General features: G+C 44.6%; 1 long non-coding RNA gene across 2 annotated transcripts in view; it reads right to left on the bottom strand.

Moving 5' to 3' along the window:
• The window catches only part of LOC140470501 (uncharacterized), an 81324-nt gene that overhangs the window by 18261 nt on the left and 35317 nt on the right, over positions 1–27746 (bottom strand). For both annotated transcript variants that reach the window (XR_011956498.1, XR_011956499.1), the window contains exons 2-3: positions 17552–18550; positions 14598–14832 (exon numbers count right to left, since the gene is read on the bottom strand). This is a non-coding gene — a long non-coding RNA (uncharacterized lncRNA). The remainder of the gene's footprint in view (positions 1–14597; positions 14833–17551; positions 18551–27746) is intronic.

Below are 27746 nucleotides of genomic sequence, written 5' to 3'. Positions count from 1 at the left end.
CATTGTCCCGCCCTACTGTTCTCCAGTTGGCCTTTTCAACCGTCCACCCAAATGTTACACTCCGCCTTCGCATTCTGATTGTCCAGCGATCGTGTCCATTAGCTGAACCCTTCTTCTGATTGGTCAACCTCCAATCCATCGGGATTTGCCGCCCACGTTTCGTCCACTGATTGGCGGGTTGTCTAGCCAACCATTGACCTAAAACCCCTTTCACTGTTGCAGCTGTGCGCCAAAACTGGACTCCACAGCCATGTTCCTACTGCCACCCAACACACAGCCATAGGCTGCTACCTGCACTACAGCTCTTCCCACCGCACGCCTTGCAATGATTCAGCCCCATTCTCCCAGTTCCTTGGCCACTGTTGCATCCGTTTGGATGAGGCCATCTCCCAAAGCAGCATGACCATGGTTTCCTGCCCACTGTGGTTGACAGGGCCCTCAACTGCACCTGACCTATCACCACTCCTTCCGCCCTTGCCCCTTCCCACCATTCACAACAGCCCTGATCCTCACTTTTCATTTCACCAGCCTCCGCACTCAAAGGTTCATTTTGCATCATTTCAGGGAAGTCCAACAGAACACCACCATCAAATTCCTTTTGCACTCTGCATGGTGCAGTGGCCGATTTTCTCCCGGCCAGCCTAGTCCAATACACAATCATCGTAGAAGAATAAAACTGTCTACTCGGCCAGATGGAATAGCTTAATAACTACAGAAAGGACAAAATAGTTTTAGGATAAAAATGTATAATTACAAACAATAAAGGTATTTCGCCAAAAACAGAGCAGTAACCATTTTAAAGCAACAACTTGTTTGTCAATCAAACGTCTTGTGGTCATAATCCATGAGCCTGAGTGAGTACAGGCCTTTGTGGCTGGAATCCCTGGGAAGGAATATACAGTTTCTATCGCCTGAACAATCCTCCCACAATCCAAAGTTGTACAGGTTAAGTGAATTGGCTATGCTAAATTGCCTATAATGTTCAATGACATGTGGGTTCAGTGCATTAGTCAGGGGAAATGTAGAGTAATAGGGTGAAGGGCTTTTGCCTGAAACATTGATTTTCCTGCTCCTCGGATGCTGCCTGACCTGCTGTGCTTTTCTAGCACCACTCTGATCTAAACTAGGCAAATAGGTGTGGGCGGGTTACTCTTCAGAGGGTCAATGTGGTCAAATGGCCTGCTTCCACACTGTAGGGATTCTATAACTATACTAAGTAGATGTAAAGTTTTATCTCCATTTATTTCTTATCAGCATGGTGTTTTATCATAACTGCACTTATTACTAAAAGTAAAAGTCTATACATGACATTCCCATGATTTTTATTATAAAAGACCATAATTCGAATGACTCTTTGGTGTTTGCTTCCAATATGTATATAGGTGTGATGTGGAGGTAACGGTGTTGGAATGGGGTGAACAAAGTTAAAAATCACACAACACCAGGTTATAGTCCAACAGATTTATTTGGATATACTAGCTTTCGGAGCACTGCTCCCTCTTCATGCACGCACACACACATATCAGTCGATTGGGTGAATTTCCATTTGCAGAATAGTAATTGCAGATACATTTTATTTTGTTCAAAAAACATACAATCTGCAGGCAGTCAATCATGTAACATTTTATAAATTCCTATTTTGGAAACAGAACCAGGCTGGCTCAAGATTGGGAGGCAGACAGACTCTAACCTTTAATGCACTGACTGAGCTGACATGTCACTTTTTTTTAAACAAAGCCTTAATTTATCTCAAGAATGTGACTTGAAAGAAGTTCCGGGGCTTACATATAAATGAACCGTGACCAAAGATGAAAGACTTAACAGCAAACTAGGTCTTTTCAATATATTATTTCAGTTATATGACACTGTGATCATTTGCTATAAATTCTGTGCCTTATGAGAGCACAGAGGAGATTTACGAGGCTGCTGCCTGGATTGGAAGGCATGTCTTATGAAGAGAGGTTGAAGGATGATGACAGGAGACTTTGTAGATGTGTACGAGATAATAAGATGCATAGATAGAGTGGATAGCCAGAGACATTTTCCCAGGGTGGAAATGGCTATCATGAGGGGACATCATTTTAAGGTGATTGGAGGAAGATTTCGGGGAGATATCAGAGGTAGGTTCTTTACTCAGAGAGGGGTGGGTGTGTGGAATGCACTGCTGCGGTGGCAGTTGTGCCAGATACATTAAGGACATTTAAACGACCCTTGGATAGGCACATGGATAATAGTAAAGTGAAGGGTTCGGAGGTTAGTTTGATCTTAGAGTCGGATAAAAGGTCAGCACAACGAAGGGCCTGTACTGTGCTGTACTGTTCTATGTTCTACTCCACAGCTGGCTGATAAAGGAAAGCTAGTGCTTCCAAATAAACCTGTTGGACCATAATCTGGTGGGGGTGTGATTTGTACCTTTCAAGGGAGACACATCATTGCCTGCCCTTCTCACATTCCGATCACTTAATCTAAACTATCAACATCGTTTCTCCACCACCATACTGTCTGTCCCCCATTTTGGGTTAGGTGTTACCCCGTCCACATTTCACTTCAGCTCTGATAACGAGTCATTGAGAGTGGACAGGTGAGCTTGTTCTCTCCATGGATGCTGCCTGACCTGCGGTGTTCTCCAGCATTTGTGGTTCACAGCATTTCCCACTCCATCGTTCCATTATGCTGCATTGGCCAATCCCCCTGTTTCTATCACCCCAATCCTTGCTCCAATTGGAAGAAACGCTGATCCCACCTTCCCATTGTTGCCCATTGGCCCTGACTAAAGGGCTAAAGGGTGAACAGCCTGTCCCTTCCTGCCCTCGCACCCTCTCAATGGTCAGCCTGCCCGTTCATCAAGGCGGCGGCATTGGAATAACATCCCCTCCCTGCCCTGAGCTCATTTCTTTGGATGGTCTGCTCACTGCCCACCTTCTCCCTTGGTCCAACCAGTGAACCCCCACATCCCAGATCCTACACCTCTTTCATTCAGAGCTCATCATCCCGAAGGGAATGAGCAACGGGTGCTGGGACAACTCTCTCTCCCCTGATAATCCACATGGACATGAGCAATAGGAGCTGGGAATGCCCCTCTCCCCTCAAGCAAGTAAACAAGAGGAACTTGGATGTTCCCTTCCCCCCCCATTATCCACAAGGGAGTGAGCAACAGGACCCGAGATTGTCCCCTTCCCACCCCAATATCCCCAAAGGACTGAGCAACAGGATCTGTGACTGCCCTCTGTCCCCCTATTATCCACAGGGATGAGGAACAGGACCTGTGACTGTCCTCTCCCCCTCATTATCTCCAAGAGAGTGAACAATAACAGCTAGGACTGCCCTGTACCCTCCCTACATCCACAAGGGCATGAGCTACAGGAGCTGGGACTGTCCCCTTCCCGCACCAATATCCACAAAGGACTGAGCAACAGGAACTGGGTCTGGCCCCTCCTCTTGGCCCAAACAGTGAACTCTCACACCTCAGATCCCACACCTCTTCACTCAGAGCTCATTAACGTCCCCATCATCCACAAACTGGTGAGAAACAGGAGCTGGGAATGCCTCCTCTCCCCAACTATCCCCAAGGGAGTGCAGCTGGGACTGCAACCACTCCCCCTTTTTTTTGACAAGGAGTGTCAAAAGAACAGAAGCTGGGAATGTCCACTCCCACCCAACAAGTCCACACTGACCCTTCGAAGAGCAACCCATCCCACTCTGATGAGCGAACGTGAGCGGGAGAGGGAGAACGAACGTGAGAGGGAGAGCAAGAATGGGCGAGAGAGAGAGAGAGAGCGGGCGAGAGAGAGAGAGAGAGAGAGAGCGGGCGAGAGAGAGAGAGAGAGAGAGCGGGCGAGAGAGAGAGAGCGGGCGAGAGAGAGAGAGAGAGAGAGCGCGGGCGAGAGAGAGAGAGAGAGAGAGCGGGCGAGAGAGAGAGAGAGAGAGAGACAGCGGGCGAGAGAGAGAGAGAGAGAGAGCGGGCGAGAGAGAGAGAGAGAGAGAGAGAGCGGGCGAGAGAGAGAGAGCGCGGGCGAGAGAGAGCGGGCATGAGAGAGAGCGAGAGAGAGACACACAGAGAGAGTGTGTGTGTGAGACAGTGACAGAGAGAGAGAGAGAGAGAGACAGAGAGAGAGTGAGTGACAAGAGAGAGAGTGAGTGACAAGAGAGAGAGTGAGTGACAAGAGAGAGAGTGAGTGACAAGAGAGAGAGTGAGTGACAAGAGAGAGAGTGAGTGACAAGAGAGAGAGTGAGTGACAAGAGAGAGAGTGAGTGACAAGAGAGAGAGTGAGTGACAAGAGAGAGAGTGAGTGACAAGAGAGAGAGTGAGTGACAAGAGAGAGAGTGAGTGACAAGAGAGAGAGTGAGTGACAAGAGAGAGAGTGAGTGACAAGAGAGAGAGTGAGTGACAAGAGAGAGAGTGAGTGACAAGAGAGAGAGTGAGTGACAAGAGAGAGAGTGAGTGACAAGAGAGAGAGTGAGTGACAAGAGAGAGAGTGAGTGACAAGAGAGAGAGTGAGTGACAAGAGAGAGAGTGAGTGACAGAGAGAGAGTGAGTGACAGAGAGAGCGAGAGAGAGTGTATGTGTGAGATAGAGAGAGAGAGAGAGAGAGAGAATGTGAGAGAGACTGTGTGAGAGATTCAGACACGTGGATGACACCTTTGTAATCATTAAAAACACAGAAATAGAGAACACACACCAGATCATCAACGCCACACTCACAGGAATCCGATTCACTAGAGAGGAAGAAAAGGACAACCAACTCCCATTCCTAGACAGAGAACACTGAACGGAACACTGAACGGAAAATTCACCACAAAGGTTTACAGGAAAGCCACACACACAGACCAAGTCCTAAACTATGAAAGCAACCACCCCAACACACACAAACGAAGTTGCATCAGGACACTATTCAAAAGGGCCACAACACACTGCAGCACACCAGAACTACAAAAAGAGGAAGAGGAACACCTATACAAGGTATTCGCCAAAAACGGATACCCTCGCAATTTCATCAACAGATGCCTAAGGGAGAGACAACGGAATGAGGACATGCCGCAACCCAAAGGACGAGCCACACTACCATACACCAGGAGCATTTCTGAACTGACAGCCAGGCTACTGCGATCACTAGGACTCATAACAGCACACAAACCAACAGCCACGCTCAGACAACAACTCACCAGAACAAAGGAACCGATACCCAACATGAGCAAAACCAATGTAGTGTACAAAATCCCATGCAAGGACTGCACAAAACATTATATCGGACAAACAGGAAGACAGATAACAATCCGTATACACGAACACCAACTAGCCACGAAATGACACGACCAGCTATCCTTAGTAGCCACACACACAGACGACAAGCAACATGAATTCGACTGGGACAACACTACCATTATAGAGCAAGCCAAACAGAACAGCTAGGGAATTCCTAGAGGCATAGCACTCATCCACAGACTCTATCAACAAACACATCGACCTGGACCCAATATACCGTTCACTACAGCGGACAGCTGGAACTGACAACCGGAAGTGGCAGAGACAAGCCACTATAAATGCCGGAGGAAACAGCACAGAAGCGCTTCACAGGAGGCTCCCAAGCACTGAGGATGTCACCTAGACAGGGGACGAAACGTCTGCAAGACAAATTCCCAGCTCGGCGAACAGAACCACAACACGGATAGAAAGAGAGGCGAGAGAGGAGGGGGAGTGGCATTTTTGATAAGAGACAGCATTACAGCTGTGCTGAGGGAGGATATTCCCAGAAATACATCAAGAAAACATATTTGTGTGGAACTGAGAAAAAAGAAAGGGATGATAACCGTATTGGGATTGTATTATAGACCCCGTAATAGTCAGAGGGAAATTGAGAAACAAGTTTGTAAGGAGATCTCAGCAATCTGTAAGAAAATAGGGTGGTTATGTTCGGGGATTTTAACTTTCCAAACATAGACTGGGACTGCCATAGTGTTAAGGGTTTAGATGGAGAGGAATTTGTTAAGGGCATACAAGACAAATTTCTGATTCAGTATGTGATGTACTACTAGAGAAGGTGCAAAACGTGACTTACTCTTGGGAAATAAGGTAGGGCAGGTGACAGGTGTCAGTGGGGGAGCACTTTTGGGCCAGCAACCATAATTCTATTAGATTTAAAATAATGATGGAAAAGGATAGACCAGATCTAAAAGTTGAAGTTCTAAATTGGAGAAAGGCCAATTTTGACGGTATTAGGCAAGAACTTTCAAAAGCTGATTGGGGGCAGATGTTCGCAGGTGAAGGGATAGCTGGAAAATGGGAAGCCTTCAGAAATGAGATCACAAGAATCCTTAGAAAGTATATTCCAGTCAGGGTGAAAGGAAAGGCTGGTAGGTATAGGGAATGCTGGATGACAAAAGAAATTGAGGATTTGGTTAAGACAAAGAAGGAAGCATATGTAAGGTATCGACAGGATAGATCGAGTGAATCCTTAGAAGAGTATAAAGGAAGTAGGAGCATACTTAAGAGTGAAATCAGGAGGGCAAAAATGGGATGTGAGATAGCTTTGGCAAATAGAATTAAGGAGAATCCAAAGAGTTTTTACAAATACATTAAAGAAAAAAAGAGGTAACTAATGAGAGAACAGGGCCTGTCAAAGATCCCTTTTGTATGGAACCGCAAAAAACAGGGGAGATACTAAATGAATATTTTGCATCAGTATTTACTGTGGAAAAGGATATGGAAGATATGGACTGTTTGGAAATAGATGGTGACATCTTGCAAAATGTCCAGATTACAGAGGAGGAAGTGCGGGATGTCTTGAAACGCATAAAGTGGCTAAATCCCCAGGACCTGATCAGATGTACCCCAGAACTCTGTGGGAAGCTAGAGGAGTGATTGCTGGGCCTCTTGCTGAGATATTTGTATCATCGATAGTCACAGGTGAGGTGCTGGAAGACTGGAGGTTGGCTAACGTGGTGCCACTGTTTAAGGAGGGTGATAAAGGCAAGCCAGGGAACTATAGACCGGTGAGCCTGACATCAGTGGTGGGCAAGTTGTTGGAGGGAATCCTGAGGGACAGGATGTACATGTATTTGGAAAGGCAAGGACTGATTCAGGATAGTCAACATGGTTTTGTGCGTGGGAAATCATGTCTCACAAACTTGATTGAGTTTTTTGAAGAAGTAACAAAGAGGATTGATGAGGGCGGAGCAGTAGATGTGATCTATATGGCCTTCAGTAAGGCGTTCAACAAGGTTCCCCATGGGAGACTGATTAGCAAGGTTAGATCTCATGGAATACAGGGGGATCTAGCTATTTGGTTACAGAACTGGCTCAAAAGGTAGAACACAGAGGGTGGTGGTGGTGGTGGTGGTTTGTTTTTCAGACAAGAGGCCTGTGACCAGTGGAGTGCCACAAGGATCGATGCTGGGTCCTCCATTTTTTGTCATTTACATAAACGATTTGGATACGAGCATAAGAGGTACAGTAAGTAAGTTTGCAGATGACACCAAAATTGGAGGTGTAGTGGACAGCAAAGAGGGTTACCTCAGATTACAACAGGATCTGGACCAAATGGGCCAATGGGCTGAGAAGTGGCAGATGGAGTTTAATTCAGATGAATGCGAGTGCTGCATTTTGGGAAAGCAAATCTTAGCAGGACTTCTACACTTAAATGGTAAGGTCCTAGGGAGTGTTGTTGAATTAAGAGACTGTGGAGTGCAGGTTCATAGCGCCTTGAAAGTGGAGTGGACAGATAGGATAGTGAAGGTGGCATTTGGTTTGCTTTCCTTTATTGGTCAGAGTATTGAGTACCGGAGTTGGGAGGTCATGTTGTGACTGTACAAGACATTGGTTCGGCCACTGTTGGAATATTGCGTGCAATTCTGGTCTCCTTCCTATTGGAAAGATGGCGAAATTTGAAAGGGTTCAGAAAAGATTGACAAGGATGTTCCCAGGTTTGGAGCATTTGAGCTATAGGCAGAGGCTGAACAGGCTGTTTTCCCTGGAGCGTTGAAGGTTGAGGGGCGACTTCATAGAGGTTTACAAAATTTTGAGGGGCATGGATAGGGTAAATAGGCAAAGTCTTTTCCCTGGGGTGGGGAGTCCAGAACTAGAGGGCAGAGGTTTAGGGTGAGAGGGGAAAGATATAAAAGAGACCTAAGGGGCAACTTTTCCATGCAGATTGGTACGAATGGAATGAGCTGCCAGAGGAAGTGGTGGTGGCTGGGAACATTGATGAAATGGTTTCAAATATGGGTTCGTGTACAATTAAGTGTGAGGATAGTAGCGATGATGATGGTGATGAGTCAGTGAACACACACAAGTTTGTGGGGTGAATTCGTACTTGGAGAGTTACATTGTACCTTGCTCACAAACTGCATGAATTCACATAAAGCTCTGTTATCTCACTTTTTAGATTAGAATCAATCTAAACATCATTGCACAGACAGAGAACACAAGGAATAACACCTTCAACACACACTCACGCAGTCAAGCACACATACACACATCTCACTCGCTCAGTGAAAAACACAATATAACAGACACCCATCTCACTCGCTCAGTGAAACACACAATATAAACACACACATCTCTCTCAATCAGTGAAGAGCCCAGACACAAAAGTCACTCACTCACTCAGTGAAACATACAATATAACAGAAACACATCACACTCACTCAGTGAAACGCACAATAAGATTTAGATTACTTAGAGTCCACACCGATGCTCCGAAGACCCACCCAGGCCCATTCCCCGACATTTACCCCTTCACCTAACATGATGGGCATTTTAACACAGCCAATTTACCTAACCTGCACATTTTTTGGAGAGTGGGAGGAAACCAGAGCACCCGGAGGAAACCCACACAGAGGCGGGATTTGAACCTGGGTCTCTGGCGCTGTGAGGCAGCATTGCTAACCACTGTGTCAACGTGCCGCCCAATATAACAGACACAGATCAAACTCACTCAGTGAAACAGACACACATTGCACTCATGGAGTTAAAAATCACACAACACCAGGTTATAGTCCAACAGGTTTAATTGGAAGCACACTAGCTTTCGGAGTGATGCTCCTTCATCAGGTGATTCAATCTGTTGGACTATAACCTGGTGTTGCATGATTTTTAACTTTGCACACCCCAGTCCAACATCGGCATCTCCAAATCCTCACTCACAGACTCAGTGAAACACACAATACAACAGACACATCTCAGACAGTGAAATACACAAACAGAAACACATCTCACTCACTCATGCAGTCAAGCACACAATATAACAGACAGACATCTCACTCGCTCAGTGAAGAGCACAATATAACAGATACACATCTCACTCACTCAAATACACAACATTACAGACACAGATCTTACCCGCTCAGTGAAACACGCAACATAACTGACACATCTCACTCACTCAGTCAAACACAATATAAAAGGATACAGCATTCACTCTATGAAACACTCAATATGATAGACGCATATCTTACTCATTCAGTGAGACACAATATAACAGACACACATCTCACTAACTCAGTGAAATGCGCAAGATAACAGAGACATCACACTGACTCACCCAGTCAAACACACAACATAACAGACACCTCTCACTCGCTCAGTGAAACACAATAGTGAGCTAGATCTGCCTGTTATATTGTGTTTCACTGAGTGAGATGTGTCTGTTATATTGTGTGTTTCACTGATTAGTGAGCTAGATCTGCCTGTTATAATCAGTGAAACACACAATATAACAGACACATCTCACTCAGTGAAACACAATATAAACAGACACACATCACACTCACTCAACGTGAAACACATCGTACTCACGCAATGAAACACACAACATAAAATACGCACATCACAAATACGCAAACACACAAAATAACAGACACACATCTCACGAAAACAAACATATAACAGAAACACACCTCACTCACTCAGGTGAAACACAATATAACAGGCACAGACCTCACTCAGTGAAACACACAATAACAGACACCTATCTCACTCAGTGCAACACACAATATAACAGACACATCTCACTCGCTCAGTGAAACACACAATACAACAGACACACACCTCACTAACTCAGTGAAATGCGCAAGATACCAGACAGACATCACACTGACTCACTCAAACACAATATAACAGACATAGATCTAGCTCACTAATCAGTGAAACACACAATATAACAGATACACATCTCACCCAGTCAAACAAACAACCTAAAAGACACCCATCTCTCTCACTCACTGTAACACACAATATAACAGACACAGATCTCACCCAATCGCTCAGTGAAACACACAATAGAACAGACACAGATCGCGCTTACTCATCGGTGAAACACACAACATAACAGTCACATCTCACTCACTGACTCAGTGAAACACACAATATAACAGACATCTCACTCAGTGAAACACAATATAACAGACACACATCTCTCTCACTCGATCAGTGAAACACAATGTAACAGACACATCACACTTACTCAAGGAAACACAATATAGTTCACTCACTCAGGGAAACACAATATAACAGAGACACAAGTCAACCACACGCACAGTGCAACACACAATATAACAGACACATTCCCCTCAGTGAAACAAAATATAACAGACACACATTTGACTCACTTAGTAAAACACTCAAATATAACAGACACCGATCTCACTCACGCAATGCAACACACAACATAAAAGACGCACATCATACTCACTCATTGAAACACACAAAACAGATACACATTTCCCTCTCTCACTGAAACACACAAGGTAACAGACACACATCTCACTCACTGTGAAACTCAATATAACAGACACATCTCACTCGCTCATTCAGTGAAACGCACAATATAACACACACATCTCACTCTCACTGAAACACACAATGTAACAGACACACATCACACTCAGTTAACCACACAATATAACAGACGCATAACACTCAATGAAACACACAATATAACAGACACACATCTCACTCAATCAGGGAAACACACAATATAATAGACACAGATCTCAACCACACACTCAGTGAAACACACAACATAACAGAAACACATCTCACTGAAACACAATATAACATATACACGTCACACTTAGTGAAGCGCACAATATAACAGACACATCTCACTCAGGGAAGCACACAATATAAAAGAAACACATCTCCCTCAGTCAGTGAAACACACAACACAACAGAACCCGTCACACTCACTCACTCAGGGAAACACACAATATAACAGACAAATCTCACTCTGTGAAACTCACATTGTAAAAGACATACACGTCAATCACACACTCAGTGAAACACACAAAACAATGGACACACATCTGCATCACGCACTGAAACACACAATATAACAGACTCACATCTCACTCACTTACTCAGTGAAACACACAATATAAAAGACACACTCAATGAAACATACAAAACAACGGGCATACATCTCCCTCACTCACTGAAATAAACAATATGACAGACACACTTCTCCCTCACTCAGGGAAACACACAATATAACAGACACGTCACACTCACTCAAGGAAACACATAATATAACAGACACCTTACTCACGCAATGCAACACAACATAAGACGCACATCACATTCACTCACTGAAACATCCAATATAATGGACACACATTTAACTCACTCACTGAAACGCACAGGATAATAGACACACATCTCACTTACAAGGTGCAACACACAATATAACAGACATCTCATTCAGTGAAACTCACATCATAAAAGACATACATCTCAATCACAGTGAAACACACAAAACAACGGACACATATCACCCTCACTCACTGAAACAAACAAGATAACAGACACTACTCACTCAGTGAAACACAAAATATAACAGACACACATCTCCTTCACAGTGAAACACACAAAACAACAGACACACATCTCACTCACTAACTCAGTGAAACGCACCATATAAACAGTCACACATCTCACTCACTCAGTGAAACACACAATATAAAAAAGACACACAACTCATTCTGTGAAAGACATAACATAACAGACACACATCTCTCTCACTCAGTGAAACACAAAATATGACGGACAGACATCTCACTCGCTTACTCAGTGAAACACACAATAAAACAGACACACATCTCTCTCACTCACTCAGTGAAACACACAATATAACGTTTCATGAGGACGCGTCTACTGAGGTAGTGTGGGCTGAGGTTAGAAACAGGAGGGGAGAGGTCACACTGCTTGGAGTTTTTTTTGTAGGCCTCCGCAGAATTCCAGGGAGGTGGAAGAGAGGATTAGCAAAATTATTCTAGGTAGGAGTGAAAGGAAGACGGTGGTCATTATGGGGGACTGTAAATTCCCCAACATCGACTGGAAATGCTATAACTCCAGTACGTTGGATGGATCAGTTTTGGTCCAATGTGCACAGGAGGATTTTCTGACACAGTATGTCGAAGGGCCAATAAGAGGGGAGGCCACACTGGATCTGGTGCTTGGTAAGGAACCAGGCCAGTTGTTTGACTTAGTTGTAGGTGAGCACTTTGGAGAGAGTGACCATAATTCAGTTACGTTTAGTTTAGTGATGCAAAGGGATAAGTACATGCCACAGGTCAAGAGTTATCGATGGGGCAAGGGCAATTATAATGTGATTAGGCAAGAATTAGGATGCATAGAATGGGGTAGGAAAATGCAGGGGATGCAGACAATGGAAATGTGGAGCTGGTTTAAGGAACAGATATTGCGTGTCCTTGACAGCTATGTCCCTGTCAGGGACGGAGGAAGTGATAAGGTAAGGGAATCGTGGTTTACTACAGAAATTGCATCTCTTGTTATGAAGAAGAAGAAGTCTTGTGTGTTGATGAGGCAAGATGGTTCAGGTGAAGCGATGGAGAGTTACAGAACAGCTAGGAAGGATTAAAAGAAAGTGTTAAGAGTAGCAAAGAGAGGACACGAACAGTCTTTAACAAATAGAATAAAGGAGAACCCTAAAGCTTTCTATAGGTATGTGAAGAATAAAAGGATGATTAGGGTAGGAAAAGGGCTATTCAAAGACAGAAGTGGGAAGTGGAGTGTGGACCCTGTGGAGATCGGAAAGGTGCTAAATGAACATTTCTCTCAGTTTTCACTCAGGAAATAGGAGAATATTGTAGAGGAGAAGAATGAGATACGAGATATTAGACTAGAAACGATCGAGGTTAGTTATGAACAGGCGTTATCAATTCTAGAAGGAGCGAAAGTAGACAAGTCCTCTGGGCTGGATGGGATTTATCAGCAAATTCTCTGGGAAGCTAGGGAGGAGATAGCAGAGTCTTTGGCTTTGATATTTGAGTCATCATAGTCTACAGATGTGGTACCAGAAGGACTGGAGGATTGCAATGTGGTGCCCTTGGTCAAGAAGGGCAATAGAGATGATCCAGGTATTTATAGACCAGTGAGCCTTGCTTCTGTTGTAGGAAAGGTGTTGGAAAGGAATATAAGAGATAAGATTTACAAACATCCGGAAAGCAACAATCTGATTTCAGATAGTGAACATGATTTTGTCAAGGGCAGGTAATGTCAAACAAACCTCATTGACACAGACACAGATCTCAATCATAGAACATAGAACAATACAGCGCCCTTTGGCCCTCGATGCTGCGCCGACCTGTGAATTATTCTCAGCTCGTCCCACTACACTATCCCAAAAATCATCCATGTGCTTATCTAAGGATTGTTTAAATCTCCCTAATGTGGTTGAGTTGACTATCTTAGCAGGTAGGGCATTCCACGCCCTTACCACTCTCTGCGTGAAGAACTTGCCTCTGACATCAGTCTTAAAACTATCACCCCACAATTTGCAGTTATGCGCGCTCGTACACACTGACGTCATCATCCGAGGAAAAAGTCTTTCTCTGTCTCCCCTATCTAATCCTCTGATCATCTTGTATGTCTCTATCAAATCCCCCCTTAGCCGCCTTCTTTCCAATTAGAAAAGACCCAACACTCTCAGCCTTTCCTCATAAGGCCCTCCCTCCAGACCAGGCAACATCCTGGTAAATCTCCTCTGCACCTTTTCCAATGCTTCCACATCCTTTCTGTAATGGGGCAACCAGAACTGTACACAATATTCCAAGTGTGGTCGCACCAGCGTTTTGCATTGTTTGCAGCATGATATTGCGGTTCCGGAACTCAATCCCTGTCAATGAAACTTAACACACCGTATGCCTTTTTAACAGCATTATCCACCTGGGTGGCAACTTTCAGGGATCTATGCACATGGACTGCAAGATCCCTCTGCACACCCACACCACCAAGAATCTTTCCACTGACCAAGTACTCTGCCATCCTGTATTCTTCCCACAGTGCATCATCTCATATTTAGCTGCATTGAACTCCAGTCACCCAGCTTTCTTCTTGTCTCGGAGTAACTACTTCCCTGTAACTCCTATCTATCACAGCCTCTACCTCCCAAATGATCAGAAGTTCATCCAACTCCCGCTCCAGTTCCCTAACACGGTCTTGGAGGAGCGAGAGTTGGGTGCACTTCCTGCAAATGTACTTGGATGGGACACTATTGGCATCCCTGACCGCAAACATCCTGCAGGAGGAACATTGCTCTCCCTGTAGTCGCCTCCACACAAAGTAAAAAAGAGATGCTTACCTGATGTCCCTGGTCTTTAAAGGTTAGAGGAGGTGTTTGGGTGGGAGGCCCTACAAAGGTAGGGTCGCGGGTTGAGAAGACACTGACTTATATAGCAGGTTGGAAAAAAACAAGTAGTCCCTCTTTTCCCAGAAACCTCTGCTCTCTGACGTCAAATTTAAAAGCACAAATCAGTGACTCACTGCTCTCGGCAATCCCCAGGTACAAGCTCCTGCCCTTAGAGTTGCTGCTGCCGCTGAAAAACAGAAACACTTAATAAAACACTGAATATAACAAACAAACATCACACTCACTCAGTGAAGCGCACAATGTAACAGACACAAGTCACACTCACTCAGAGAATCACACAATATAACACCCATCTTGCTCAGTGAAACACACAAGATAACAGACACATATCTCACTCACTCAATGAAGCACACAATATAACAGAAACACATCTCACGCAGTGTAACACACAATATAACATAGAAGATTACAGCGCAGTACAGGCCCTTTGGCCCTCGATGTTGTGCCGACTAGACATACAAATCTAAAGCCCATCTAACCAACACTATTCCATGTACATCCATATGTTTGTCCAATGACGACTTAAATGCACTTAAAGTTGGCGAATCTACTACCGTTGCAGGCAAAGCATTCCATACCCTTACTACTCTGAGTAAAGAAACTACCTCTGACATCTGTCCTATATCTATCACCCCTCAATTTAAACCTATGCCCCCTCGTGCTCGCTGTCAACATATTTGGAAAAAGGCTCTCATCCCTGTCCTCCCTATCTAACCCGCTGATTATCTTGTATGTCTCTATTAAGTCACCTCTCAACCTTCTTCTCTCCAACGAAAACAGCCTCAAGTGCCTCAACCTTTCCTCATAAGACCTCCCCCTCCATACCAGGCAACATCCCAGTAAATCTCCTCTGCACCCTTTCCAAACCTTCCACATCCTTCTTATAATGTGGTGACCAGAACTGTACACAATACCCCAAGTGCAGCCACACCAGAGTTTTGTACATCTGAAGCATCATCTCATGGTTCCAGAACTCGATCCCTCTATTAATAAAAGCCAAAACACTGTATGCCTTCTTCACAACCCTGTCAACCTGGGTGGCAACTTTCAACGATCTGTGTACCGGGACACAGAGATCTCTCTGCTCATCGACACTACCAAGAATCTTACCATTAGCCCAGTACATTGCATTACGGTTCCTCCGACCAAAGTGAATCATCTCTCACATGTCCACACTAAACTCTATTTGCCACCTCTCAGCCCAGCTTTGCATATTATCTATGCCTCTCTGTAAACTAAAACATCCTTCGTCACTATCCATAACTCCACCAACCTTAATGTCGTCTGCGAAGTTACAAACCCACCCTTCTACGCCCTCATCCAGGTCGTTTATAAAAGTGACAAACAGCAGTGGACCCAACACCAACCCTTGCGGTACACCACTAGTAACTGGACTCCAGGATGAACATTTCCCATCAACCACCACCCCTCTGTCTTCTTTCAGCAAGCCAATTACTGATCCAAACTGCTATAACGCCCACAATCCCATTCCTCAGCATTTTGTACTGTGGGGAACCTTATCGAACGCCTTGCTGAAAGCCATATACACCACATCAATCGGTTTACTTTCATCCACCTCTTCGGTCACCTTCTCAAAGAACTCGAATAAGGTTTGTGAGGCACGACAACATTGTCGTTTTCCAGAGTGAATACTGTCAAAAAATATTCATTTAGTGTTTCCCCCATCTCCTCTGACTCCCCACGCAAATTCCCACTACTATCCTTCATTGGCCCTAATATTACTTATATTCTTTTATTCCTTAAATACCTATAGAAAGCCTTAGGATTTACCCTGATCCTATCTACCAACAACTTCTCATGTCTCCTCCTGGCTCTTCTGAGCTCGCTCTTTAAGTCTTTTCTGGGTACCTTATAATCCTCAAGTGCCCGAACTGAGCCTTCACATCTCATCCTAACATAAGCCTTCCTCTTCCTCTTGACCAGAGATTCCACTTCCTTTGTAAACCAGGGCTCCTGCACTCTACAGCTTCCTCCCTGCCTGACAGGTACATACTTTTATCTCAGGACACTCAGGAGCTTTTCCTTGAATAAGCTCCACATTACTAATGTGCCCATCCCCTGCAGTTTCCTTACCCATCCTATGCTACCTAAATCTTGCCGAATTGCATCCTAATTGCCTTTCCCCCAACTGTAACTCTTGCCCAGTGGTATACACCTATCCCTTTCTATCACTAAAGTAAACATAACAGAATTGTGATCGCTATCATCAAAGTGCTCACCTACTTCCAAGTCTAACACCTGGCCGGGCTCGTCACACAGTACCAAATCTAATGTGGCTTCACCCCTCGTGGGCCTGTCTACATACTGTGTCAGGAAGCCCTCCTGCACACACTGGACAAAAACTGACCCATCGACAGTACTCGTGCTATAGTGTTCCCAGTCAATATTTGGAAAGTTGAAGTCCTCCATGACAACTCTGTCTCTCTCACTCCTATCAAGAATCATCTTTGCTATCCTTTCCTCTACATCTCTGGAACTATTCGGAGGCCTACAGAAAACTCCCAACAGGGTGACCTCTCCTTTCCTGTTTCTAACCTCAGCCCATATTACCTCAGTTGACGAGTCCCCAAACATCCTTTCTACAACTGCAATACTGTCCTTGACCAACAATGCCACACCTCCCCCTCTTTTACCATCTTCTTTGTTCTTACTGAAACATCGAAATCCGGGAACCAGCAACAACCGACACATATCTCACTCACTCAGTGAAGCACACAATCTAACAGACAAATATCTCACTCAATGAAACACAGGTCTCACTTGAAGCACACAACAGATACATATCTCATTCACTCAGTGAAACACAATATAACAGACACACGTCACATTAATTCAGTGAAACACACAACATAACAGACACACACCTTACTCAGTGAAGCACGCAATACAACAGACACATCTCTCTTTTTTTTTGCGAGGTTTGTAGCTCAGGTTGAGGTTTAGGGTGTAGATTTGATATCCAGAAGTTTCATTCCCTGGCTAGGTAACATTATCAGTGGCGACCTCCAAGTGAAGCGAAGCTGTTGTCTCCTGCTTTCTATTTATATGTTTGTCCTGGATGGGGTTCCTGGGGTTTGTGGTGATGTCATTTCCTGTTAGTTTTCGGAGGGGTTGATAGATGGCATCTAGATCTATGTGTTTGTTTATGGCGTTGTGGTTGGAGTGCCAGGCCTCTAGGAATTCTCTGGCATGTCTTTGCTTAGCCTGTCCCGGTCAAATTGTTTTTTTTCATCCATGTGTAGGGCTACGAGGGAGAGAGGGTCTTATCTTATTGTGGCTAGCTGGTGTTCGTGTATCCTGGTGGCTAACTTTCTTCCTGTTTGTCCTACGTAGTGTTTGTGGCAGTCCTTGCATGGAATTTTGTAGATGACGTTGGTTTTGTTCACGAGTTGTACTGGGTCTTTTAAGTTTGGTGGTTTTTGTGCTACTAAGATTCTGAGGGGTCTTAGTAATCTGGCTGTCTTTTCTGAAACTCCTTTGATGTATGGTAAGGTGGTTAGGGTTTCTGGCTAAGTTTGGTCTGCTTGTTGTGGTTTGTTCTTGAGGAATCTGCAGACTGTATTTGTTTTTGAGGATCCGTTCTTCTTGAATACGTTGTATAGGTGGTTCTCCTCTGCTTTCCTAAGTTCGTCTGTGCTGCAGTGTATGGTGGCTCGTTGGAACAGTGTTCTGATACAGCTTCGTTTGTGTGGGTGTTGGGATGGTTGCTGGTATAGTTAAGTATTTGGTCAGAGTTTGTCAGTTTTCTGTATACGCAGGTTTGTAGATCTCCGTTGTCCTTTCTTTCGACTGAGACGCCCAGGAATGCGAGTTTGTTGTCAGTTTCTTCCTCCATGGTGAACTTTATGCTCGTGAGGGTGTTGCTGATGATGTTAATAATATAACAGACATATATCTCCCTCAGTGAACCACACAATATAAACAGACACCCATCTCCCTCCCTTAGTGAAGCACACAATATAATAGATGCACGTCACTCACTCACTCAGTATAACAGACACAGGTCTCAGTCAGTGACGCACACAGTATAACAGACACACATCTCACACAATATGACAGACACATACCTCACTCACTTAGTGAAACATACAATATAACAGACACATGTTATTCTCAGAGAAGCACAAAATATAACAGACACATACCTCACTACCTCAATGAAGCACACAGTATAACAGACAAACACCTCACTCACTCAGTGAAACACAATATGACAGTCACACAGCACACTCACTCAGTGAAACGCACAAAATCACAGACACACGTCACACTCACAGTGAAACACACACCTGTCTCACTCACTCAGGTGAAACACACAATATAAACAGACATCTCAGTAACTGAGTGAAACACACAACATAACACACATGTCACGCGCACAATCTGACAGACACACGTCGCACTCTGAAACACAATATATCAGACACACGTCACACTCACAGTGAAACACACACCCGTCACACTCACTCACGCAGTGAAGCACACAATATAAACAGACACACACCTCACTCACACAGTGAAACACACACCCGTCTCACTCACTCAGATGAAATACACAATATAAACAGACATATCTCAGTAACTGAGTGAAACACACAACATAACAGACACACATTTCACTCTCTCAGTGAAGCACACTATGACAGTCACACTCACGAAACACAGAATACAACAGACACACGTCACACTCAGTGAAACGCACAAAATCACAGACACGTCACTCAGTGAAGCACACACCCGTCTCACTCACTCAGGTGAAACACACAATATAAACAGACATATCTCAGTAACTCAGCGAAATACACACCATCTCAGACACACGTCTCACTCACTCAGTGAAGCCCACAATATGACAGACACACGTCACACTCACACAATGAGACACACACCTGTCTCACTCACTCAGATGAAATATACAATATAAACAGACATATCTCAGTTACTGAGAGAAACACACAACATAACAGTCACATGTCACACTCACAATATGACAGACACACACCACACTCAGTGAATCACACAGTATGACAGACACATCTCACTCAGTAAAGCACACAATATGACAGTCACACGGCACACTCACTCCGTAAAACACAATATAACAGACACAGGTCACACTCGTGAAAGACACACCCGTCTCACTCACTCAGACATATCTGAGTTACTGAGTGAAACACACAACATAACAGACACACGTCACACTCAGTGACGCAAACAAGACAACAGACACACACCTCACTCAGTGAAACACACAAGACAACAGACACACGTCACACGCAGGTGAAACATACAATATAACAGACACACCTCACTCTCAATATGACAGACTCACGTCACACTCACTCGGGTGAAACACACAATATAAAACAGACATATCTCAGTAACTGAGTGAAGCACACAAAATAACAGACACACGTAACACTCACACAGAAACACACCCGTGTCACTCACTCAGGTGAAACACACAGTTTCACAGACATATCTCAGTAACTGAGTGAAACACACATAACAGACACACATCTCACTCAGTCAAACACCTTATGACAGACACAAGTCTCACTCAGTGAAACACACAAAATCACAGACACGTCACTCAGTGAAACACACACCCGTCTCATTCACTCAGGTGAAACACACAATATAAACAGACATATCTCAGTAACTCAGCGAAACACACACCATCACAGACACACGTCTCACTTACTCAGGGAAGCACACAATATAACAGACACACGTCACACTCACTCATTAAAACAATATAACAGACACAGGTCACACTCAGTGAAACACACAATATAAAACAGACATATCTCAGTAACTCAGTGAAACACACACCATCACAGACACACGTCACAGTCCCTCAGTGAAGCACACAATATAACAGACACACACCTCACTCACACAGTGAAACATACAATATAACAGACACACGTCACACTCACTCAATGAAACACAGTATAACAAACAAACACCTCAGTCACTCAGTGAAACACATCAATGTGAACTTTAACAGTTTCCTCATTTCCCCTTTCCCCACCTCACCCTAGTTCCAAACTTCCAGCTCAGCACTGTCCCCATGACTTGTCCTACCTGCCTATCTTCTTTTCCATCTAACCACTCCACCCTCCACCTGCCCCCAACCTATCACCTTCATCTCCTCCCCCACTCACCTATTGTACTCTCTTTCTCCCCACCCCCACCCTCCTCTAGCTTATCTCTCCATGCTTCAGGCTCTCTGCCTTTATTCCTGATGAAGGGCTTTTGCCCAAAATGTCGATTTTACTGCTCCTCGGATGCTGCCTGAACTGCTGTGTTCTTCCAGCACCACTAATCCAGAAACACACAATATAACACACACCTCACTCAGTGAAGCACACAATGTAACAATCACATACTCCACTAACTCAATGAAGCACACATTATAATAGACACACATCTCACTCAGTCAAAGGCACAGTAAAACAGACACATACCTCATTCAAAGAAACACAATATAACAGACACACGTCATACTCACTAACTGAAGCACACAATATAACAGACACACACTTCAGTCACTCAGTGAAGCACACAGTAGAACAGACACACTTCACTCACTCACTCAGTAAAGCACACAATATGACAGTCACACATCACACTCATGAAACACACACCCGTCTTACTCACTCAGGTGAAACACACAATATAAACAGACATATCTCAGTAACGGAGTGAAATACACAACATAACAGACAACACATCACGCGCACAATATGACAGACACACGTCACACTCACACAGTGAAACACACACACACACACACACACACACACCCATCTCTCTCACTCAGATGAAACACACAATATAAGCAGACATCTCAGTAACTCAGTGAAACACAACATAACAGACACATGCCTCACTCACAATATAACATACACACGTCACACTCAGTCAAACACAATGTAACATACACACACACACACACACACACACTGAAGCACACATTATAACAGACACACACCTCACTTACTCACTCGGTGATGCACACAATATCAGACACATCTCACTCAATAAAACACACAATATAACAGACATACACCTCATTCACTCAGTGACGCACACAATATAACAGACACACACCTCACTTAATCAGTGAAGCACACAATGTAACAGACACACGTCACCCTCGCTCACTCAGTGAAGCACACAATATAACAGATACACGTCACACTCACAATATGACATACACATGTCACACTCAGGTGAAACACAATATAACAGACAGACGCCTCACTCAGTGAAACGCACAAAATCACAGACACACATCACACTCAGGGAAACTCACACCCGTCTCACTCACTCAGATGAAACACACAATATAAACAGACATATCTCAGTAACTGAGTGAAGCATACAACATAACAGACATACTTCACACTCACAATATAAATGACACATGCCTCACTCATAACAGGACAGACATGTCACAGTCACTCACTCAGTGAAACACACAACATAACAGACAAACGTCACACGCACAATATGACAGACACGTCACACGTAGGTGAAACAAACACCCGTCTCACTCAGGTGAAACACACAATATAAACAGACATATTTCAGTAACTGAGTGAAACACACATAACAGACACACATCTCACTCATTCAATGAAACACACAATGTAACAGACGCACGTCACTCAGTGAAACACACTATATAACAGACACACGTCATACTCTCTCAGTGAAGCACACAATATAACAGGCACATTTCACTCAGTGAAACCCACAACATAGACACAAAACCTCACTCACTCAGTGAAGCACACACCCATCTCACTCACTCAGGTGAAACACACAGTATAACAGACATATCTCAGTAACTGAGTGAAACACACATAACAGACACACATCTCACTCATTCAGTCAAACACACAATATAACAGACACAAGTCTCACTCCGTGAAACACACAATATAACAGGCACATCTCACTCAGTGAAGCATACAAGATAACAGATACACACCTCACTCACATACTGAAGCACACAATGTAATAGACACACATCACACTCGCTCACTTGGTGACGCACACAATATAACAGACACATGTCACACTCAATGAAACACACAATATCACAGACACACACCGCACAGTGAAACACACAATATAACAAACACACACCTCTTTCACTCAGTGAAGCTCACAATATAACAAACATATCTCACACAGTGAAGCACACAATATAACAGACACACACCTCACTCACACAGTGAAGCACACAATATAACCAAAACATCTCGCTCAGTGAAGCACACATTATTACAGAAACACACCAAACTCAGAGTGAAACACACAATTTAACAGACACACTTCATACTCACAACATAATAGACACCTGTCAAACTCACAATATAACAGACACGCGTCACACACTCAGCGAAGCACACAATATAACCGACACATCTCTCAATAAAACACACAATATAACAGACACACACCTCATTCACTCAGTGAAGCACACAATATAACAGAGACACGACCCACTCACTCAGTAAAGCACACAACATAACAGACACACACCTCACTCAATGAAACACACAATATAACAGACACAATGCCACACTCACTCAGTGAAACACACAGTATAACAGACACATCTCACTCAGATGAAGCACACAACATAACAGACTCACAACTCACTGAGTGAAGCACACAATATAACTCAGACACATGCCTCACTCAGTGAAGCACACAATATAACACAGACACACGCTTCACTCAGAAGCACACAATATAACAGACACATGTCTCACTCAGTGAAGCACACAGACACACACACAAGTCACACTCAGTGAAACACCCAATATAATACACGCCTCACTCAGAAGCACACAATATAACAGACACATCTCACTCATTGAAGCACACAACATAACAGACACACACCTCACTCACTCAGTGAAGCACACAATATAACAGACACATGTCTCACTCAGTGAAGCACACAGACACACACACAAGTCACACTCAGTGAAACACCCAATATAATACACGCCTCACTCAGAAGCACACAATATAACAGACACATCTCACTCATTGAAGCACACAACATAACAGACACACACGTCACACACACTCAGCGAAGCACACAATGTAACAGACACGTCACACTCAGTGAATCACACAATATACCAGACACATTTCATTCAGTGAAGCACACAATATAACCGACACCTTACTCAGTGAAGCACACAATATAACAGACACTTCTCACGCAGTGAAGCACACGACACCTGACTCTCTCACACTCAGTGAAGCACACAATATAACTGACACATCTCACTCAGGTGAAACACACAATATAACACACACGTCACACTCCGTGAAACACACAATATAACAGACACGCGTCACCCTCGTTCACTCGGTGACGCACACAAAATAACAGACACATCTCACTCAGTGAAGCACACAATATAACAGATACACACCTCACTCACACAGTGAAGCACACATCATAACAGACACACCTCACTCAGTGAAACACAATATAACAGACACACATCACACTCACTGTGAAATAGACAATATAACCGACACACGTCTCACACACTCAATACAACACACATTATAACATACACACACCTCACTCACTCCGTGAAGCTCACATTATAACAGACACACACCTCACTCAGTGATGCACACAATATAAAAGACACACGTCACACTCACTCAGTGAAACACACAATATAACAGACACATCACACTCAATATAATAGACACAGGTCAAACTCAGTGAAGCACACAACATAACAGACACACGTCACCTGCTCACTCGGTGACACACACAGTATTCCAGACACACATCACACACACTGAAGCACACAATATACAGACACATGTCACTCAGTGAAGCACACAACAAAATAGACACACACCTCACTCACTTAAGCACACAATCTAACAGACACACATCATACTCACAATATAATAGGCACACATTAAACTCACTGCGAAGCACACAATATAACCGACACATGTCTCACTCACTCAATAAAACACACATAATAGACACACATCACTCACTCAGGTGAAGCACACAATATAACACACACACACACACACACACACACACACACACATCACACTCAGTGAAACACAAAATGTAACAGACACATTTCACACTCACTCAGTGAAGCACACAATATAGCCAACACACGCCACACTCAGTGAAGCACACAGTATAACATACACATTTCACTCACTGAAGCACACAATATAACAGACACACGTCACACTCACTCAGTGAATCACACAATATAACAGACACACGTCACCCTCGCTCACTCGGTGACGCACACAATATAACAGACACGCGTCACACTCTGAAACACACAATATAACAGACACACATCACTCAGTGCAGCACACAATATAACAGACACACACCTCACTCACTCAGGTGAAGCACACAACATAACAGTGGGCGGCACGGTAGCACAGTGGTTAGGACTGCTGCCTCACAGTGCCAGAGACCCGGGTTCAATTCCTGCCTCAGGCGACTGACTGTGTGGAGTTTGCACGTTCTCCCAGTGTCTGCGTGGGTTTCCTCCGGGTGCTCTGGTTTCCTCCCACAGTCCAAAGATGTGCAGGTCAGGTGAACTGGCCATGCTAAATTGCCATAGTGTTAAGTAAGGGGTAAATGTGGGGGTATGGGTGGGTTGCGCTTCAGCGGGGCAGTGTGGACTTGGTAGGCTGAAGGGCCTGTTTCCACACTGTAAGTAATCTAATCTCCTCAGTGAAGCACACAATAATAGACATCTCACTCAGTGAAGCACACAATATAACACACACACACGTCACACTCAGTGCAGCACACAATATAACAGGCACATTTCACTCAGTGAGGCACACAGGATAACAGGCACACATCTCACTCACCGAGCGGGACACACATCTCATGCACTCACTTACTGAGACACACAGGATAATAGACACATCTCTCTCACTCACCCAATCAGTGAGGCACACAGGATAACAGGCACACATCTCTCTCATTCACTCACCCACCCACCCAGTGATACTCATAGGATCTCACGCAATCCGAGTCGCACAGGATAACAGACACACATCTCTCTCAATCAACAAGTGAGACGCACAGAAAAACAGATACATGTCTCACTCACCGAGTGACACACACAGGACACCACAGACAGACAGTTATCTTACGTCAGTGAGACGCACAGGATAACACACACACACATCTCATTCACTCTCTCACTCAGTGAGACGCAGAGGATAACAGGCACACATCTCACTCACTCATTGACACACACACGATAACAGAGACACATCTTACTCACTCACCAATGAGACGCACAGGATAACACACACACATCTCACCTCAGTGAGACGCACAAGAAAACAGACACACATCTCTCTCACTCACCCACCCAATGAGACGCACAGGATAACACACACACACATATCACTCACTCAGTCAGACACATAGGATAACAGACACGCATCTCACTCACCGAGTGAGACGCACAGGAGAACAGACACATCCCCCACCCAGTGAGACGCACAGGATAACACACACACATCTCAGTCACTCACCCAGTGAGACCTACAGGATAACAGACACACATCTGTCTCAGTGAGACACACAGGAGAACAGACATAGACCTCACCTCACTCACCCACCCAGTGCGACGGACAGGAGAACAGACACACATCTCATTCAGTGAGACGCACAGGATAAGACACTCATCTCACTCATTGAGAGACACAGGAGAACAGACACACATCTCACCGAGTGAGACGCACAGAATAACAGACACACACCTCTCTCACGCACCCTCTCAGGTGAGACGCACAGGATAACAGACATACATCTCTCTCATTGAGAGACACAGGATAACTGACACACATCTCACTCACTCACCGAATGAGACACACAGGAGAACAGACACATATCTCATTAAGTGAGACGCACAGGCGAACAGACAACTCCCAACGAGTGAGAAGCACACGAGAAGAGACACACATCTCTCTCACTCTCCCACCCAGCGAGACGCACAGGAGAACAGACAGACCTCCCAGCCAGCGAGACGCACAGGAGACCAGACACACCTCCCACCCAGTGAGACACAGAAGGGAACAGACATATATCCCACCGAGCGAGACACACAGGATAACAGACATAGATCTCACTCACTCATCGAGTGAGACACACAGGTCAACAGAGACACATCTCTCACAGTGATAAGCAAAGGAGAACAGAGACACATCTCACTCACTGAGACATAGAGGAGAACAGACACGCATCCATCTCACACATCCACCCACCCAGTGAGATGCACATGAGAACAGACACACCTCTCACTCAGTGAGATGCACAGGCTAACAGACATAGATCTTACTCGCCGAGTGAGACACACAGGATAACAGACACACATCTCTCTCACCCACTCGCCGAGTGAGACGCACAGGAGAACAGACACACCTCCCACCGAGTGAGACACACAGGAGAACAGACATACCTCCCACCCAGTGAGACACACAGGAGAACAGACACACCTCCCACCCAGTGAGACACACAGGAGAACAGACACACCTCCCGCCGAGTGTGTCACACAGGAGAACAGACACACCTCCCGCCGAGTGAGACACACAGGAGAACAGACACACCTCCCACCCAGTGAGACACACAGGAGAACAGACACACCTCCCGCCGAGTGAGACACACAGGAGAACAGACACACCTCCCACCCAGTGAGACACACAGGAGAACAGACACACATCTCACTCACTCACCGAGTGACACGCACAGGTTAACAGACACATCTCTCACAGTGAGATGCACAGGAGAACAGACACACATCTCACTCAGTGAGGGAGACACACAGGATAAAGGACACACATCTCATTCAGCGAGATGCACAGGATAACAGACATCTCACTGAGTGAGACACACAGGACAACACAGACAGTTATCTTACCTCAGTGAGACCCACAGGATAACAGACACACAGCTCTCACTCACCGAGTAAGATGCACAGGATAACAGACATA

The sequence above is a fragment of the Chiloscyllium punctatum genome, chromosome 51 (genome assembly GCF_047496795.1).
Source record: "Chiloscyllium punctatum isolate Juve2018m chromosome 51, sChiPun1.3, whole genome shotgun sequence".
Taxonomy (NCBI): Eukaryota; Metazoa; Chordata; class Chondrichthyes; order Orectolobiformes; family Hemiscylliidae; genus Chiloscyllium; species Chiloscyllium punctatum.
This window is presented reverse-complemented; position numbering and strand designations above follow the sequence as displayed.